Genomic DNA, 10,898 nt, shown 5'->3' with positions numbered 1-10,898 from the left:
AACATTTCAGCTGAGATCACTTGAGTTGTCAAGGTGTGTTCTGACATCACACTGTTACAGTGAAGTTTAACCCAATTTGGAGAGAGAAATCACCTTCTAACTGGGCACAGTGCTGGTATCTGGAATGACCATTAAACTCTCTGACGCTCTTCCTGTCTCTATAAGAATGGGTCACCTCTGCCATCTCCAATCTGTGACCTGCCTCAGTTTGACTCTCTCGATTGGTATTATTCCCTGTTCCCACTGAGCTGCATGGGTTCCTCCCCCACAGTAACTGAAACACTCTCACACAAATAGCCGGCAGTGCATTCCACGCACCCACCACTCTCTGTGTAAAAAAACTTACCCCTGACATCCCCTCGGTATATATTTCCAAGCACCTTAAAACTATGTCCCCTCGTGTTAGTGATTTCAGCCCTGGGAATAAACCTGTGGATATCCACATGATCAATACCCCTCATCAGCTTATACACCTAAAAATGCTCTAAACATAAAAAATTAAATTATACATTGCTTTGAGTATTTGTCAGAAGTATACAACATTATGAGGGTAAAGATAGGGTAAATGGAAGGAGGATTTTCCACTGAGGTTGGGTACAATGATAACCAGAAGTCATAGGTAAGTGGAAAAGGTGAAAATTTAATGGGAACATTTGGAAAAGCTCTTTACTGAAATGGTTGTGAGAGGGTGGAATGAGATGTCAGCACAAGTGGTGAATATGAGCTCGGTTTCACCATTTAAAAGAAGTTTGGATGGGAGTGTGGATGGTAGGGGTATGGAGGGCGATGGTCCTGGTGCAGGTAGTTGCACAGCTTAAATGTTTTTTTCAGCATTGACTAGATGGGCCAAATAGCCTATTTCTGTACTGAACTTCTCCATGTTTCTATGTCAGAGAAGCTGGCCAAACTTGTTTGGAAGGGAAAAGGTAGGAGTGACAACGGAGCAGCAATGGCTGGAGTTTCTGGGAGCATTTTGGAAGCTGAGTCATCGATGCATCCCAAAGAAGTGGAAGCATTGGAAAGGCAGGAGGACACAACCGTGGCTGAAATGAGAAGCCAAAAACAACATAAAAGCCAAAGAGAGGGGAAAACAAAAGAGCAAACATTATTTGGAAGCTTTTAGAACCTAACAGAAGACAACTAAAAAAAAGTCAGATGAGCGCAGGAAGTGGAATTATGATATTGTAGTCATTCATGAGTCTTGGCAGCACCCAACAGTCCGAGGCATTTAGAGGAACAAAATATCCGGGGCCTCAATATTTCCTGAAAATCAAGGTTCCCTGCACTGGTTACGTTTCAACTTTTATGTTTTTAGGCACATACAAACTCTACACTCTCAAAATTTCACTTCTCAATGCCTCCCACTTACCAAGTACTCCTTTGCCAGGAAACAGACTGTCCAAAGCCACACTTGTCAGATCCTTCCTGTTACCATCAAAATTGACTTTTCTCCAATTTAGAATATCAACCCGTGGTCCAGACCTCTCTTTCTCTATCTTTATTTTGAAATTCATGGCATTATGATCACTAATTTCTGTCACAAGCCCTGATCATTTCCTAACAGCTTATTGCACACTTCTACGTTAGGAATTTTACATACTGATTAAGGGCACATTTGAGAAACTCTACCCCATCTACCCCTTTTACACTATTCGAGTCCCAATCAATACAGGTAGTCCCTGAGTTACAAATGTCCGACTTACAGGCAACTTGTACTTACGAACCGAGGAAGGAGAATGCAGTCCGCCATTTTAAGTCGTTGCCACTGACACTGTGTTGAGTGTTTAACTTTGTATTGGGCTTAAATTTTTCTTAGTAAGATTTACCCTGACCCCACAAACCTCCTCCCACCATTCCTGTCAGCTGGTGGCGCAGTCAGCTCAGCACTGGGCTAGAGAACGGAGGTTCTCGAGTTTGTTTTAGTGACAGACTGCTCCCGTGCCGGGTTGATGTCGATCCAGTGACTCCTGTATCCTCCATGTAGGGTTGATGTCGAGCTCGCAACTCGACCTAGTAAATAAAACACCGCCACCTCCAGTTTAAATTCCCACACAGAATATTATGGAGGATCAAATACCCAAACCCAGCACAGCCCCCACTTGTCCCATTTAACCTGTCTCGGTGCGGTACAGTTTAGGACCTGTGGAATTTAGTACTGCAGTTGTTAGGACCCAGTGGAGCTTTGGAGCAGGCGCAGGTTGGCACCCACTGCCTGCAGTGTTTCTGTTCCATTGACAGGAAGCAATCACACTTGAAAATAAAGTGCGAATAATAAAGCGTTTGGAAAGAGGTGAAATGCCATCCATCATTGGAAAAGCTTTAGGCTACAGTCGATCAACTATCGTAACAATTTTAAACGATAATGGATAAGGTGAGAATAATGGAGCATGTGAAAGTCCCTGCCCTGATGAAAGCTACAATTATTATTAAGCAACACAATAGTTTAATTATTGGAATACATACTTATAAGTGTTTTATATACATAGAAAAGTAAAATATATACTATATACTAAGACAAACATTTGACTAACTGACACTAAATAATACCGGATGTACTTGTTCCGACATATGTACAAATCTGTCTTAAAGACGGACTCAGGAATGGAACTCATATGTAACCCGGGGACTGCCTGTATATCAAAAGTTAAAATCACTTACTGAATCAACTTTTCTTTCTTGGCATGGTCTGCAATCTCTCTACAAATTTGTTCCTCTAAATCCCTAAGACTGTTGGGTGAAAACAAGTTCCAATAATGTCTACAATATCATAATTCCCTTTCCTGAGCTCATCGGGCTTTCCTACGATGCTTCTTGCATTGTGATATACACAGCTCAGCACATTCATCGTACCATGCTGAACCATGACTTCAATGTTTGACTAAATGAGACTCACCAAACTTTCTCCTGACTGAATCAATGGAAACTCTGAATCAGGAGCGTTCTCTCCAGTTGATGCTCTCAGTCCTCGCACTGGTTCACTTGTTGCTGTTCCCGTCTTCAGCCGTGGTTTGCTTCCAGTTGGGGTCTTTCTTCCAATAGACCTCTCACCGCAGGTCGAACTTTAACCAGAGGGATAATAAAGCACATTAACAATAAAAAGGAGAACCAAACATTTCTGCTTAATATTACTAAGAACAAAACTCACTGCAAGTTAAAAGTTGAATGCAGATATAATGATCTCAGCAAACAAGCTTTTATTGTCCCTTACACGTCACAAAAAGATATGGGATAAGGAGCAATCATTCAGTCAGGAACAGAAGCAGATGATTCAATCAATCTGGTCTGCCCCACCATTCAACCATGGTTAATTTTTATTCCAACACAATATTCCTGCCTTCTTCCTGTAACCCTGCAGCTACTTAGCCATCTGGAATATATTAATCTCTGTCATAAATATACCTCAACCAACCTCTGCTGCAACAAATTCCACAGATCAGACATCTGTTGGACAAAACATTTTTCTCAGTTTTAAAGGGAAGCATCTTTATTCTGAGATTAAGCTCTCATACCACAGACTCTCTGTCTAATGGAAACATCCTCTCCATGTCCACTGTAACCAGGCTTTTCAGCATTCATGTGAACCTTGTTGGCAACAATTGCACTGAACACATTTCCAGGAAAAACAGACAAATTGGTACCAGGTTAATTGATAGGGAAAGTTGTGCTTTCTTCACTGTTGTACCAGCACAGAACGAGCCATTTCCATTCCCAGGTTAAATCAGGTCCATATTGGAAAATATAAACCAGTCCAGGATTAATGTAATAAAAAGAAGCTGGAATTACCAGAAATGCTCAGCAGGTAAGGAACAGCTGTGGGGAGAGGTACAAACTTTACAATTCAGGTTAATAAGGTTTCATCAGAATGTCTTCAAACGTTTTCAGTTTTTAGTGCAGATCTCTAGCAACTTGAGATTCTGCTTGACTTACACCGAGTGGCCAACAGATGAGGCAGGGGTGGGGGGGGGGGGGGGAGTTCTAAACACAGTTTGAACACCAAACTCGCAGGTCTATTTTTCCTGTTGTAAACACAGAACAGCCCATTTACTCATAGCCACTCCTCAGATTAGCAGTCAATGCTTCCAAAGGAACTCCAGAAACAAACATCTGAACCTACAACAGAAGTACTCGCTCAACATCTCATAGGCCCAAGCAGCTCGATTCCCGGCTCCATTTTACCTGGATCAAAAACTGTAATATCCCAGGACCCAACCTCACAGTTCTCACACTGGGTAGTGCAGTCCAGGATTTCCCCACAACCAATGTGCAGCTGCTCAAAATTTCTGCTTCATTGCAGAAGGATGACCATCCAGCCCCTTCTGTAGAAGCACTAACTGAAGTCAAAGCCATCACAGGACTAGGGTCCAAGCACCAACTCTCCCAGTACTCTTTGCTGACTGTAATACGATGAAGTGTGTCAGCCAGTCACAGTTCAAAAACTAGACCCTCCACACCAATGCACAACAGAAATGGGACCTGATGACCCTCTGGCATTCCAGCTAACAAAAAGTGATTTTGGAAATAACTCAGTGAGGTCAAAGGTGTAAAAGAATAGTTCACAATGAAGACTATGGTTAGAAGGATTGCTGATATATATCACTGAAAAGGTGTGATACAGGGCGGACCAAGGCTGACCCAGATAGTTGATGCATATCACTGAAGCTGGGGTCAGAGAGACTGGACAGAGGTTGAACAAGATGGGCAGGGAATGAGCAGATGTAACCAGATGGGAGAAGAGATCAAGGACAATCACTGATGGTTCTCCAGCAATATGCAGATACTGAATTAATGGTACATACTACTGTATAAAAGATTCCAAAATGACAAAGTTAGAACAAGCAGTAAAAACATTGCCAGATATACTTTGATCCTCACCGTAGTTTTATCAACAAGCTTTCCATCCGGACACTTCCTGCTTTTTATGGTAACTACTCTGCCTCTGACTGTGAGGATCTGCAGAGACTTTTGGATCCAGATCAGCACATCACAGAAACCACTCTTCCCCTAGACTTCCCAGTCCCTCGGTAAAGCAGGCAGTGAAATCAAAGATCCACACAACCTGGGACATTCTCCTTTCTCACCCACCCCAGTCCGGGAGAAGACAATAGCCACAAAGCTCACGGACAAATGTGAGGAGCCTCAGCAAGCTTGGCAACTTGGGGAAAGTTAACGGGACTCAGTGGCCAACATCAGATTTCCCCAACACAACATGTGATCTTGCATCACAAACTGGAGGGCGGGAGAGTTCTGCAAGAAAAAGCCGTATGTGACCTGTCTGTGGGTCACCCATTTCAACTCTGCAGAAATAGACAGCCTGTGCTCCTGGTTTGGATCGTTCAATGCAGATTAAGTGAAGGGGACACATTTTTGACCAGCCCAGATAATCGGAAAATAAATGAGTAATTGGCTCTCAGTTCGAGGCTCACGGCCCACATTGGATCTCCCCACTCGGGATCGGTCGCAGCACTCACCGATGGGACAGCAATATCTTTGGCCCACAGACTGTGATCTGACCTCTGGCTCCCCGACCCAGGAGGCGAGGACACCTTCCCCGATCCCACAGACATTCCTCTTCAGTACGGAGCAGAAAGGAAAACACCGCCCACCCGGAGTCTGTGAGCATGAGCGAAGGGATTGTTACATCTGTGGTTAAATGGGAGGGGCAAACGGGATCACGTGGCTGGTGGGATCTCCTACCCCAGGCAGAGAGTCCAGCTGCCAACCACTTCTGTGGAAAGAGCCAAACTTGCCACTTACATCTCCTCTCACCTTAAGTGTATTAGACATTTCAACCCCCAGGAAAAATATATCATCTGTCCACTCAGATTCAGTTTTATTATCACTGGCGTGCATCATGAAATTTGTTAACTTTGCAGCAGCAGTTCAATGCAATACACAATATAGAAGAAAAATAATCCTAAAAATAAATAACTAAATCAATTACAGTATCCATATATCTGGGAACATTGCTCATTGTGATTTTTATAAAATGAACTGGATGAGGAAGTGAAGGGATATGTTAGTAAATTTGCTGATGGCACAAAGCTTGGGGGTGTTGTGGATAGTGTGGAAAGTGTTAGCACTTACAGCGGGCACCGAAAGCATGCAAAACCAGGCTGAGGGGTCGCAATTGGAGTTCAACCCGGATAAGTTTGAAGTTGTTCATTTTGTTTGGTCAAATGTAATGGCAGAATATAGCATTAATGGTAAGGCTCATGGCAGTGTGGAGGATCCGCGGGATCTTGGGGTCCGAGTCCATAGGATACTCAAAGCTGCGACGCAGGTTGACTCTCTGTTTAAGACGATGTATATTGCATTGACCTTTATTAATCGTGGGAATGCATTTAGAAGCGAGAGGTAATGTTGCAGCCATACAGGACCCTGGTCACACACCACTGTGCTCAATTCTGGTCACCTTACTACAGGAAGAATGTGGAAACCTTAGAAAGAGTGCAAAGGAGGTTTACAAGGATGTTGCCTGGATTGGGGAGCATGCCTTATAAGAATAGGTGGAGTGAACTCGACCATTTCTTCTTGGAGTGATGGAGGATAAGAGGTAACCTGATAGAGGTGTATAAGATTATAAGAGGCATAGGTCGTGTTCAAGGGTTCAATGTCCATTTGGCAATCAGATGGCAGAGGGGAAGAAACTGTTTCTGAATCACTGAGTGTGTGCCTTCAGCCTTCTGTACCTCTCTCTCTCTCTGATGGTAAAATTGAGAAAAGGGCAGCCCTGGGTGCTGGAGTTCCTTAACAATGGACGCTGCCTTCTGAGACACTGCTTCTAATCCTCTGGTAATCGTATAAACATCTATCCAGAGAAAACAACATGAGATTGTTACAGCTCATGCCCTCTAATCCGGACACTATCCTGGTGAACCTCTTCTGCGCCCTCTCCAAAGCCCCGACATCCTTCCGTGAATGGGGGCGACCAGAACTGTATGAAACACTCCAGATGTGCTCTAACTAGTTTTATAAAGCTGCAACGCAACTTCCCGACTTTTGAACTCAGTGCTTCAACTAATAAAGACAACCATGCCATTTGCCTTCTTAACCATCCGATCAATCTGCGCAGTCTCTTTCAGGGAGCGATGCACTTGGAGTCGAAGATCCCTCTGATCATCGACACTGTTCAGGGTTTTGCATTTTACAGTGTACTGTCTCATACATTCAACCTACCGAGCTGCCAAGATGATCATCACGAATCAAATCTCACTGAGATTTCTCAGGTCCTGTTGAATCTATTGCCAAGTGCACAAGTACGGGAAGGTACAGGTACAGAGAAACACTGACTTGTGGCAGCATCACAGGCAAGTACATTCAGAAAACACACGGAACATAAATTGTACAATTCTCTGTCAGTAACAATATGGAAACATGTTTTACTTCATCCTGTTAACAGGACCAGAACAACAGGGGCTGAGGGGCGGCTCATCTCAGACGGTTCGGTGTGAAGGTCTCACAACCTGGACCGACCCCGGCAGATTCTGTGAAGGAAGCGAGGCGAGGCCGCCAGTTCGGGAAAGTTCATACCCTCCCCCATCAGGTTGCACCGATCACCTTGTGTTTCTCTCTCCCTCCCCACCCCACCTTTTATTCTCCAGTCCTGTCGAAGGGTTTCGGCTGCTAATGCCGACTGTATTCTTCCCCTAGATGCTGCCCGGCCTGCTGAGTTCCTCCAGCATTTTGTGCGCTTTGCTCCCATTCCCAACATCTGCAGGCTTTATCTTGCTTGAGTTCTGGAAAGTTAACTCACTACCCACCGTCAGACCTCCCCGCTCGGAACCGGCTTCTATACTCACCGAAGGGAAATTGTTGGTGTTGCCCCACAGAGAATAATCCGCCTCCGGCTCCCCGTCCAAAGGGGCGAGAACCCCCTCCCAATCCCGAACACACTGCCAACCAACTTTCACAAAGAACGAAAAAACAACACTGCCTTTCCCGGGACTGTGAGCATGCGCATTGTGCTCATTGCGTCACGGGCGTTGGGCGGAGCATCGGAATCAAACCCGCAGATGCTACCGATCTGCGGTGAAACAGGATCACGTGACTCGGTGACTGTTTCTTCCCCTTTCACATATTACCCTACCCACCGCCGCATTTCCCAAAATATTTCATTATTTCCCTATATTATTTCTATTAGACAAGTATTTAGTTTTTCCCTCCATATCTTCCCCGATCCCTTTTCAGCCACCCCCAGGTCATGGAGTTCTCAGAGTTATAATTTCGATTCCCATCCCGTCCCGACACACAATTCAGAACCACCCCGGAAATGTGCGGGTTTCATTTAAATCAGTCTATGTTCATAAACAGTTATTTCTATTTACATTCCTCTGGCTTCATTGGACAGGAACACTGAAACATCAAGTGAGAAACAGCAGGATGTGGCCACTCAGCCCCTCTAACCGTCAGCAAGATGGCGGCTGCTCTTCCATCTCAGCCACATGTTTCTGCCCGATCGTCATTTCCTCGATCCCTTCGGTCTCCACACATCTGCCGGCCTCTTTTGTACGTGAGGACGATCACTGAGTCTCCACCGCTCTCTGTGGTGGGGATTGTTGTGGTTACATGATATGAACAGGAGACGCAGACAATTCTTCGAGAAGTTTAAACCTTTATTTGAAAACAAAGGCTGAGGCAATCAATGATCTTGTCACCGAAAGCCCGCCGAGCTCCGGTGTACAGCATTCTTTATAGTAATTTCTTATCTCAGTTACATTTCGGTTTCATCACCATACCCAATCAATTTTTAGTTGCATATCATCTATACATGAACTAATCAAACGCTCTTGCCCAGCTCTCGGTGCGCCACCAGTATTTCTTTCCACTTCACCTCTTGTGCCTCATTCCTGGCCACGGTTGTTTCTCAGTCAGCCTCCCTTAACCTCCCTCACATTTCCTGCTCATACCATCCTCCCTGTTATCTCTTCAGAAGCCATGCTGTTGGATATATGTACATTTCTGCTCATTAGTGTTGCTAATGCGAAACAGGTGTTCATTAATTGGCACAGTATGTAGCTAAGAGAATACAAGGTAACGAGTAAAAAATACATAGCAAAATGTGTCTAGTAAAATAATACATAGTAATATTCGGTACACAAGAGTGATTACATTGTATAGTAAATAGCTACTACATAGTGATTATATTTCAGGTATATATTGTGATTATGTCAGGTATATTTCTCAATAGGATTTACAGACATTCACCAGCCTCGGACTGGAGACATTTCCCCTCATCTCAGTCCCGGACAGTCCATCCCTGTTTCAGAGACTGGGATCCCTGGTTCAACCGGTAATGATGTTGTGCATTTCAATGTGTTCTCCTCTCAGTCCTCGATTCTCTAACTGAAAGGGTTATCACATTTGATCTTTCTTCGTATGATGACCCCACCACTCCAGGGATCAGTCTGGTGAATCTTCATTGCACTCTCTATAACAAATACTCTCTAACCTCTTTGTTAATCCTCTATGGAATTAATTTCCATCCTCTGCAGCCCCGTGTTGCCCCAACCCCTCACCTCCCACCCCTGACACTATTTCCACCTTCCCACCTCCCCCCTCACCTGGATCCACCTCTCACTCCCCAGCTCTTGCCCCATCCCCACCCCGCACCTCTTTTCTCTGACTATTTCCCGTCCACTCTCACTTCAGAGGGAGGGTCTCGGCCCGAAATGTTGACGGTCCATTTCCCTCCACAGATGCTGCCCGACCCACTGAGTTCCTCCGGCAGTTTGTTCTTTGGTCTGTATAACCCGTGTTAGTATGGGGAGCGGGATTTTACACCATATTTCAGGTACAATCTCAACAAAGCACAAATAATTGTCACTTTGTCCTAAATATCAGCCCCGCTTGCAGGGCAACAGTCGGCTGGTGTTTGCCCCCAAGGTGGTGAATCCCTCTGCTCAACACCACCGTGGGCTCAGACATTTCAACAGATGAGCCCTCCACGTCCGCACCGGGACAAACATCCTGTCCGCCCCCTCTCACACCATCTTCACCCTTTCAATAAAATCCCCCCCTCCCTCCCTCCGCGGGATGACGTAAGATACCGCGCACCTGAGGGCAGATCCCGGTGTGGGGAGCCCGTGTGTGACGTCAGACGCGTCTGGGGTGTGTCCGACGTCACCTGCGGAAGAGCGCTCGTATTTAAAGCACATTAATGGACGTTTCTTATGATTTCGGTGGGACAACAACATTAATCACGGGTTTCATCACTGAATCCAGTGTTGTGGGATGTAAAGTCCCCTGTTAAGTGTCCGGCTGTGCCGTGTTGTTGGTGGAGTGGGCAGCGTGGTGTTTGTCTCGATTCGGGTCACAACACCAGCATTGCCAACGGGGTCCACACACAGTGTATTAGTCAACAGAAAACCTCTCGTCCCTGCAGTCTTTGTCTCCTGGTAAACTCAACACCCTGACAGTGTGGACCACAGATGCCCCTTTCTCTCAGAGTCAGGGGATCATTCAGACAGCTGATCGCTGAGAGGAATTATATTTATTGGTCATTAAAGTTCGCCCAGATTCGTTTTGACGGATTTGATGTGGAGTTCAGGGTGTCACAGTGAAAGGGCCGGACGGCCGAACTCCCTCCGTTGTCCAAACATCCTTCCAGGTGAGGCGACATTTCACCTGTGAATCTTCCGGGGTCGCCCGTTGTGTCCGCTGCTCCCGATGCGGCCGCCCCCACACTGGTGACACCGCATCCTCCGCAGTTGTGCGGGGTAGGTTTTTTTTATGGGGGCGGGGGATCGATGATAATATTCCCTTTTGTGCGGGAGGGGTGGGTCTGGGGGTTGATGATCGCAATGCCGTTTTTTTATGCGGGGGGTGGGGTGGGTGTGTGATTTTTCTCTCTGATAGATGCTGCCCGGCCTGCTGAGTTCCGCCAGCATTTTGTTTGTGTT

This window comes from Hypanus sabinus, unplaced genomic scaffold (assembly GCF_030144855.1).
Source record: "Hypanus sabinus isolate sHypSab1 unplaced genomic scaffold, sHypSab1.hap1 scaffold_135, whole genome shotgun sequence".
Taxonomy (NCBI): Eukaryota; Metazoa; Chordata; class Chondrichthyes; order Myliobatiformes; family Dasyatidae; genus Hypanus; species Hypanus sabinus.
Note: the sequence above shows the minus strand (reverse complement) of the source record.